General features: G+C 35.7%; 1 long non-coding RNA gene across 2 annotated transcripts; it reads left to right on the plus strand.

The window, feature by feature from the left end:
- The first annotated feature begins 586 nt into the window (after positions 1-586).
- On the plus strand, positions 587-7,587 carry LOC127838557 (uncharacterized). 2 transcript variants are annotated; one of them, XR_008029859.1, is made up of 4 exons: positions 587-662; positions 3,315-3,379; positions 3,663-3,775; positions 4,418-7,587. It is a non-coding gene; the product is annotated as an uncharacterized LOC127838557 (long non-coding RNA). The 2 variants fall into 2 exon arrangements; XR_008029858.1 differs by lacking the exon at positions 587-662 and having other exon boundaries at positions 2,487-3,379.
- The last annotated feature ends 2,765 nt before the right edge of the window (positions 7,588-10,352 follow it).

Below are 10,352 nucleotides of genomic sequence, written 5' to 3' on the forward strand. Positions count from 1 at the left end.
TGAAACTTTAAATAAATAGTCAACATTTTTGTCTGAACTTTAACAGTCGCCGTGGTGTAGTGGATGAGGTGTCTGCCAAGCAATCGGGTGTTGGTGGGTTCGATTCCCAGGTGGGAGCATTTTTAAGATATTATCTATTTTATTTATATATATTATATATAGTATTTTTATATTATTTTAAATATAATTTAAAAATACTGCGTTTAATGCGACCTAAATACTACGTTGCAGCAACGTTTGGAAAAAACGTTGCAGCAACGTTTGGAAAAAACGTCGGGAAAACTTTCATATACACCATTGGTACAACCAAACTGCAACGTTTGACTTCAACCTAAATACAACGTTGCAGCAACGTTTGGGTGCCCACTGGGTATGTGGCTGGGAATGAGATTTGGACCCATTTGGCGCTGACGTCGTTTCCATAATGACTTTAACTTGTGATGACCGTTTCGCGTTCTTTTTAAACACACTTCTTGAGATAAAACAATAGTTACATTTTGAAGAATAACCTAAACCATGGTAATTAAGTTAAGGGAACAATACATTTCCGTATTTTCTTATGGTTTTTATATGGTTTAAATTAATCTCAGCTTATATAATCAATACAGTAGGGCACAGTTCGACATTGTTGATTATCTGATAAACTTCCTGCTTTTTTAAAGGTAAGTTTTTCTTACTTTTTGAGTTGTTTTTCTTCAACAAATTGCAAATTTGTTGTTAAACTGAATTTCTTCCATCAATAATGGTGTGTATATGAGCCGTTGTGGCCTTGTGGGTGTCACAATGAAGATTTTAGACGATATTGCTATGTCAAGTTTGTGTGTTTTACCCGAAAGTTGTCAAAATCTAAAGCACTTCTCAATTTAACATTTGTTGTTGAACTTTTCTATAATGAAAGTAATGACATTTCGTTTAAAAGTTGTGTCCATATATTACCCTTTCAGTATTATTCTATCACGTTATGTTCTTTAAGATAAAGTGAACTGAATAGGGTTGTATAATCAACATTCAAAATTCCTTTGCAAAACTTTGTTCAATAACACAATGGCATGTAAGCAATAACAATTTTATTCGAAGTGGCTACACAATCAATGTGACAGCAATGTATTATGTTATTCATTCTTTTGATTATAATGAATAGAATACTTTTTTATGTTTCCTTTTCTTGTCAGATGATCTAGTTGCTTATGTCCATATTAATGGCTGTGTTCATGATCAATTCATTTGCTCTCAAACATCAATGCAGAAAAGAAACAAGACAAGCATACCAAAACTACCTTGCAGACATCCTCAACATCAACAGCACACCAGATCACGAATACAACAACAACAGACCAAACACCAAAAAACTATACTCACTACTCAAACGCGCAAAGCAAGACTCAACTGGCATCGACTCACTCAAGAAAAACAATAAAATGCACACATCTGACCAAGATAAAGCCACAACACTAAATGAACAATTTCAATCTGTATTTACATCGAAGTCTCCTATCTCGCTCAAATCCCTGGCCGAAATGAAGGTACAGGACAATGCAGATACAGTAAGAGAGACCCCAAATGAAACGTTTATTCCTCATAACCCCATGCCTGACATTGAACTCTCCACTAATGGTATCGAAAAACTATTAAAATTAAAAAATCTCGATCCTCATAAAGCTGCAGGACCTGACCAAATAAGACCAACAGTTCATAAAAATCTCAGTAAAGAACTTGCCCCAATTCTGTTAGAGTTATTCAAAAAATCACTGCAGCATGGTTCCATCCCTGAAATATGGGAAATGACAAATGTGGCCCCAGTTTACAAAAAAGGCTCCAGGTCAGACCTAGCTAACTACCGCCCTATCTCTCTTACATGTATCCTGTGCAAAGCCCTGGAACACATAGTCTCATCTAGCATCACTAAGCACTTCACAAAATCTAATCTCTTCTATGAACTGCAGCACGGGTTTCGAGAAAAGAGGTCATGTCAATCCCAACTTCTAATGCTCATTGATGATATCCTTCAGGCTGTAAACCTAGGAAGCCAAGTTGACCTCATTTTGCTTGACTTCTCAAAGGCGTTCGATATGGTTAATCATGAAAAACTACTTTATAAGCTGCACTACAATGAAATTAGAGGCCATACTCTTAAGTGACTAAAAGTTTCCTGGACAATAGGTCACAATCTGTAGTTGTCAATGGCTACACCTCCAGTACCATCCCTGTCTCCTCCGGTGTACCCCAGGGCTCGGTCCCCGGACCTCTCCTATTCCTTATCTACATAAATGACCTTCCTGAATATGTCCGCTCCTCTAAAGTAAGACTTTTTGCTGATGATACTGCCATCTATCTCTCCCTCACTGTTGGACTCTAGCCTACTCCAACAAGATCTACAACAACTCGAACAATGGGAAGCAAAGTGGGATATGCAATTCAATCCATCAAAATGCCAAGTCATCCAAATCACAAAACGCAAAACAGTCATAACAACACAATATCTATTACATAACACCATTCTACAATATGTCCCTTCTGCTAAATGACTCGGCGTCACTATATTCCATGACCTTTCTTTCAATAACCACATCGACAACATCACAAAAAAGCAAATCAAACACAACCTAAAAGTACACTCTCCAGAACTTAAATCCACCGCATACAAAACACTGGTCAGACCCCAGCTGGAGTACAGCTCCTCTGTATGGTCCCCGCATACCGCGACTCGCATTGAACAACTTGAGTCAGTTCAGCGTAGGGCTGCCCGTTGGGCCAAACAGGACTTCAGTAGGCTGTCCAGTGTCACAGACATGCTTTCTTCCTTAAATTGGCGACGCCTTGACCTCCGCCGTATTGACCAGCGCCTGATTATGTTTCACAACATCTTGCATAACCAGGTAGCCATTCCTATACCTGACTACCTCAAACCTATCACTAGACCATCAAGAACCTCCCATACAAACGCATTCCATAATATTCAAACCACAACGGTTAATCATAAATTTTCCTTCTTTCCTAGAACAATCATCCACTGGAATGCTCTACCTCCTGATATTGTCACCCTCCCTGGACCCGAGTTCAGCCTGACTGTTAGCCGGGTTGAACATATCTCCCCATAGAATAACTGATCTGTTTTTAACCTGTTTTTAAAAAATAACACACTTCTTTCTCTCTTTTATATCTTTTTATTTCAGTCTTACTAACATTCTTGTCGGTTGACGCGCGACAGGTCTATGTCCCCAGAAGGGGTTTGACCTTACTGGAAGATAGATAGAAGAATTCAAAAATATTTAAATTCTTGTTTTAATCTGCAACTCTTCATTCATTTATTTCAGCCAAAAATACAGATTGAGCGAAAAGACAAAGTGCGAACACCAAAAGATGTGCTCATTATTATCAGGTATGATATGACCATGTAAATAATTTAAAATTAACACCAAACTGAGCACCTTTTCACAGTTTTCAACCCATAACCTATTAGCGCCGGCACATCCTTTCAGGAGGAGTGCTGGATTGGAAGTAAAGGAAGATTTGCAAACTGCATTTTTTACCTTTTATGTGTTAAGCTTTGAAACAGCTTTTCCTGTGTAATAAAACAAGATTATCTTATGCAAAGGACGTTTGTTAAAAACAGAGAATTATGTATTGAAAGAAATATGTATTACATGTACAGTATGTTACAGGATTGACAACAGTTTATGCTTTTGATAAAGCAGTCATGCCAAGGAAGAGATTAGCATGTAACCAGCAAAGTTCATCCTTGTCTTCAACACTATGGAGACAACAATTAATACATGTATGATAAAGTAATTAATAAGCATTTTACTTTGTTTTGTTTTTTAATTTAGAACATTGACTATTTTCTGTTCTCTGTGCATGTCTGGCAGACATGGAGAAAGACTGTCACAATTTACAGGCCAGACTGGCCTATGAGGAGAAATAATTTACAGGCCAGTTGTTAATTTCACATGCCTCAATTTTAAGTGTTTTATCCTGGAGGGATATTTGCATAGTTAATTCAAAAAGGGAATGTTAACATGTGGTTGATGTATGAAAGGGTAAAAATAGTGTGAACAGCCTGATTTGAAGAAATAAATGTGTTTTTTCAGTTTGGGAAAAATATTTACACATATAAGCATACACAATTGAATTTTAATGATGCATTCAAGACATATTTCAGAGAGAATTATGTACAAAACAAGAATATTTTCATCTTGATGATATAAATTTATTAATAATTTGTTATGCTATGTTCGCAAAGATTAATTTTAAAAAGAAAAAGAACGACGAAGATTGACAAATAATGCGTGTTATATTGAATATAAATTCAATAAATTTTGGACAAGTATGTTGTCTCCATTGTGTGATGTATTATTGATGTGTTCGTAGAAGGTTGCTTATAAGTAATCAGTTATTTATATATTTGTTATAATTGCAGATTTTCGAAAATGCATTTTGCCAATCCTGGTGCAACCTGAGCTTACCAAGTTTACATCATACTGTCAGTTTGGACATTGTATAGATGATAATATGGAAAATATATTGTGTTGTGATATACTTTTTTTAAACAGATAAAGTGTTTTATTCCAGACTTAACATGTCATTTTTCATCAAGGAATAACAAAAATACAATTTTATTGATAAGCATGAATTTGTAGTACATAATATCAACAATATGTATCTTATGTAGTTTTTTAACAGTCTGTCATCCATAAGTAAACATATTAAGCATGTTAAGTATGTTTAGGGAATATAATGTATACAGTTTTGTTGTCTCTGCAAACTTAGTCAGATACATGAAAATCTGTTTTATGATAAATGATGAAAAACTCACTCATAGTGATCTCACTATTAAATTTTCTGTCCAGTATGATAAATAAATTGTATTGTATGCCTTGTATGTGTTCTGAAAATAAAATCAAAATTACTGTTGTAGTTCATATTGACATCAAGATATGTGATGTAAACATATGTAGTCATATAATGTTTACATGTATATTATTTTTACCGGTAAACAAAAATTAAGAAGGGTAACATTCAATCTATGATGATGTGTGCCATAAAATATGTCTTGCTGATTGCTATAATTTTGTTAAAGTTAAAAATCGTGTTTTTGAACCTCTACATATGAAATGAGTGAATTTTGTTTTCTATCTACAATTATACTACGTTTAATAATATATTAACTATACATATATTGTTGATAACAAACAGCATGTATATGCAATTGAAAATGAACTGTTTCCATAGCAACTTTAAAGTAACTAAATTTAATTTGTCTAAATAATTTTATCAATTGTTGAATAAACTAGAATTGCTAATTAAAAAAATGTCTGGCAGTATAGATGCACAACACAAATTGTATAATTAGCCGTTGTTTATTTTAGTTTCAAATTTGTAGCTATATAAACTGTTCAATTTCTGAATACACACCTATTTCAAGAAAATGTGCAAACATTTTTTTTAATTATAAACATATTTATGATGTTTCATATCTGTCAAGGGCCTTTTCTTCTGTTATGCAGGCCAGAAAAGCTTATGGGACGGCATGGTTTTTGTCCGTCCGTGCCTTTCCGCGATTAAGTCCACAGTTTTCATCCGATTCTTTTCAAACTTTTTCAGTGTCTTATTATTAATGAGGACTTGAACCCTATTTATTTCAGGTCACTGGGTCAAAGGTAAAGGTCACAGTGACTCGAAATAATTCAATGGTTTCCGGATAATAACTCAAGAATGCTTAGGCCTAGGATCATGAAACTTCATAGGTACATTGATCATGACTGGCAGATGACCCCTATTGATTTACAGGTCACTAGATCAAAGGTCAAGGTCACAGTGACTCAAAATATTAAAATGGTTTCCGGATGTTAACTCGAGAATTCTGATGCCTATGAACATGAAACTTCATAGGTATATTGATCATGACTGGCAGATGACCCCTATTGATTTGCAGGTCACTAGGTCAAAGGTAAAGGTTACCGTGACTCGAAACAGTAAAATGGTTTCGGGATGATAACTCAAGAAAGCTTACGCCTGGGATCATGAAACTTCATTAGTACATTAATCATGACTTGCAGATGATTCCTATTGATTTTCAGGTCACTAGTTCAAAGCTCAAGGTCACAGTGACCCTAAACAGTAAAATGGTTTCCGAATGATAACTCAAGAATGCTTACGCCTAGGATCATGAAACTTCATTGGTATATTGATTATGACTGGCAGACGACCCCTATTGATTTTCAGGTAACAAGGTCAAAGGTCAAGGTCACAGTAACTCGAAACAGTAAAATGGTTTCCGGATGATAACTCAAGAATGCTTACGCCTAGGATCATACAACTTCATAGGAACATTGATCCTGACTGGCAGATGACTCCTATTGATTTTCAGCTCACTAGGTCAAAGGTCAAGGTTACAGTGACTCGAAACAGTAAAATGGTGTCTGGATGATAACTCAAGAATGCTTACACCTAGGTAAATGAAACTTCATAGGTACATTGATCATGACTGGCAGATGACCGCTTTTAATTTTCAGGTCAAAGGTCAAGGTCACAGTGACTCAAAACAGTAAAATGGTGTCCTAATAAAAACTCAAGAACAAGTAGGCAGAGGGTCATGAAACTTTATAGGTACATTAATCATGACTGGCAGATGACCCCTATTGATTTTCAGGTCACTAGGTCAAAGGTCACAGTGACCAAAAACGTATTCACACAATGGCTGCCACTACAACTGACAGCCCATATGGGGGACATGCATGTTTTACAAACAGCCCTTGTATAAAAAGAGCAATGTCCACGCAATAATTCCAGAATGACTTCCCCTTGAATATGAGAAAATTTTGAAATCCCGCTTGTTTACGTACATTATTCCACAGTTATCATCCAATTATTTCCAAATTTGCACAGTATCTTTATATCAATGAGGACTTGAACCCTATTGAATGTGAGCAGTATCGGAGAAATAAGTACACAATAATCTCCCCTTGAATTTGAGAACATTCTGCTTGTTTGCGCGTTTAATTACATAGTTTCCATCTTATTATTTCCAAACCTGCACAGTGTTTATAGCAGTAGAGCGATTCAGACCCTCATGGGCCTCTTGTTAGGAATTGGATGCTCAAATTTCAGATATTGATTTGTCAGATGTAGCACTTTCATAATATTTGCCGAACTTAAACATTCATTTTTTTTATCAGATGGGTCAAAATCTCGTTCCCAGCCACATATCTAAGTTAGAAGGCGATTTTTCAAGCGGTTCCGTAGTTTAGTTGTTACACGCTCGCTTCACATGTGAGAGGTCCAAGGTTCGAACCCCAGTAGAATCAAAATATTTTATTTGTGTTCTATGTTAACTTTTTGTTTTGATGTAGACATATGCTGTTTTATTGTAACCATTTTTAGTTTTTTATTATGCCCATGAAATATATGTGTGAGAAGGTGGGGGGGGGGGTTCGTAAACGCATTAAAATTTTTACAGTACATTTTTATTGAAATTAATGGATGCCGCGTGGTGACAACGTTAATTAAAATTTATTACATCTCTTAAATATCTTATTAAAAAATACACGTGTTTTCATATTAACAAATAAATGCAAACAACACATATATTATCCATGTATTTTTGTTGTTGTTTATGGTTGTCTATCATAGGCCCTAAGTACTATCCCTACCACATATAGAGCGCGAAGCGCGACACGTATTGTTGATTGTAACAATGAGTTGTGATAAAGGAAGCAGCCGCTTATCAAGGAGGAGCTGTGTCCCAGCAACCCGTTTCTCTAGAGTCAAGCACTCCTCGGAGTTTTTTTTAAAACCACATATAGAGCGCGAAGCGCGACACGTATTACTATCCAGGTGGTATGGACTCTTTGGTACGGACTTTTTTAGGTGACACTGTGAATGCGCATTTTGTGACACTTTTCCGTTCTTTGATAAGCGCGAAGCGCGACACGTTTTACTATTAAGGTGGTATGGACTTTTTTAGGTGACACTATCAATGCGCATTTTGTGAGATGAAGCAGATTTTTTAAAACCTACTCAGTTCTGTTCCATTAATGAAAATTGCACCCGGAAGCCAGTAAAAAAAGGAAACCAATGTTAATAAAATGAACTATGGAATATTTGGGGGTTACAACACAAAAACATACATAATGGTTATTTGGGGGTTATAACACAACATCATAGATAATGGTTATTTGGGGGTTATAACACAAACTCATGGATAATGGTTATACCAGTATCTTTTTTTATTTTGTTTAAAGTAATCGGCCAATATATTAATATTAACAGTAGAAAAAAAACGTCCCATGTAACTTTATTGAGTGCCTTTTACACTGTAATTCCCGACGTCATTTGATGCTTTGCATCAATACTTATCTTGTTATTATTAGCAATAAAAGATAAATCTTTTATTGAAACATCCATGACGCAAACGACTTTACCATGTTCGCTTGTAAGCCCTAAAGAAATGCGGCATATACTGTTTCATCAAATCAAGGTAATTTGTGTAAAAGATCTAATGAGGACATGAATAATTACTCATTCGGCAATTTTTTTCTAGAAAACTCAATAGAGTGGAACGACAGAAAAGTATGCGCAATGAGATTGTGTATGGTAACTTCATATAAAGTTCCATACATTTCTTATCGTTAGTTCATGTTAATGTTTAACAGAAACAATCCGAAAATACACGGATTTCCACCCTTTAGTACGGATTCCGGATAGTGCCATCTATTATCTCGCCCTTCTTTCATCAAGGGCGACACACGACACACGAAGCGATACACGATATTTTGAGCGACACACTAAGCAATGCACGATTTTTTGCGCGATACACAAAGCGACGCGCGAGAATGTACCACGAAATTTTGCCTTGTGTAGGTAGCCCAAAAGGCGAAATATCGTGGTAAATATCGTGTGTCGCTTCGTGTATCGCGCAAAGTATCGTGCGTCGCTTTAAGTATCGCGCAAAATGTCGTGTCACTCGTTATAATGGAGACACACGAAACACGAAGCGACACACCATATTTTGCGCGACACACGAAGCGATAAACGATATTGTATTATTCAAATATCGCCCATATTATCCGAATCTCGTGTATCGCGGTCTAATTTTAGACCGCGACACACGACACACGAAGCAATACTCGATTTTTCGCGCGATACACGCAGCGACACGCGATATTTGTACTGTTCAAATATCGCTGTAATAATATCGCCTGTCGACTCTCGCGTTTTATAAACGATGTAGCAGTAATTTTTAACAACTTTTATCAATATGGCTTCCTTTGACACACTACGGAATCCGGATAGTGCAATATATAATCTATATTGATAATAAACGGTTAAAAATTACTGTTACAACGTTAAACAAACGCGAGAGTCGACATGCTGTTCCATCCCCGACGCTGTATATTAATTCGCCATTTGATGAACATGTTATTTTGAACTTATGATTAATAGTTACTCTGGGAGTAAAATCGATCGATACTGCCATTGCCTAATAACAACCAGAAGTATGAATAGCTGAACAGCGTCTCGAGGGGCTTTTGAAATTTCATTAAGAGAATGCATTGAAATTATTAAACCCGATGGTTTGGAACTTAATTAAAAAGTAAAAGACGTTATTTCAGTAAGTTATATTTCAAAGTATTTTGTTTTCTTCAGATTAAAAACAATAATTGTTGTCAATATTTTCTATTGTTCGCGAAGAAACAAATTGTATTTTATTTACCCGGAACATGTATTTAATGTATAAAACAACACTTTAATAATGTTTTGTTCGTTATTGTTACTTTTTCCTATTTTATTTTATTTTAACAATTTTACAAACAGTTTCACAATATCATCCAAGTAATACAATTTGTACTTTTAAATATATTTTTTATATTTCCTTATTCGTGGTTAAAAATTTAACTAAACATTGCTGGAGAAACTTGTGTCTGTATTACTTCAAGGAGGTACAGTTTGACTGTTATGTATAATTATCACGTCAGTCATGATAAGCCCCGCCCACCATGTTGTATTGCTGCATGCGTATCGCTGTATCAATGTATTAAAATAGCCACCAAACTGACCGGTGTTCTAGCGTTGTCTTAAACCCACATACACAACAATTGGCGAAGAGGATTGAGCAGAGTTTTTATTTCGGGAATGTTACCCTTTCTTTCAAAATGAAGTATTGTGCATAAAATTCTGGATATTACATCTGTGAGAATCATGGCAACAGCGTTAATAGGAAGCATTAATCCGTTTGAGGGTAACACGGAAACATGGACTTCTTATCAAGAACGCCTGGAGCAATATTTCATTGTGAAAGATATTGAAGATGAAAAGAGAGTGGCTGGATTACTTACCCGCCTAGGGGAAATGAC

This window comes from Dreissena polymorpha, chromosome 7 (assembly GCF_020536995.1).
Source record: "Dreissena polymorpha isolate Duluth1 chromosome 7, UMN_Dpol_1.0, whole genome shotgun sequence".
Lineage (NCBI taxonomy): Eukaryota > Metazoa > Mollusca > Bivalvia > Myida > Dreissenidae > Dreissena > Dreissena polymorpha.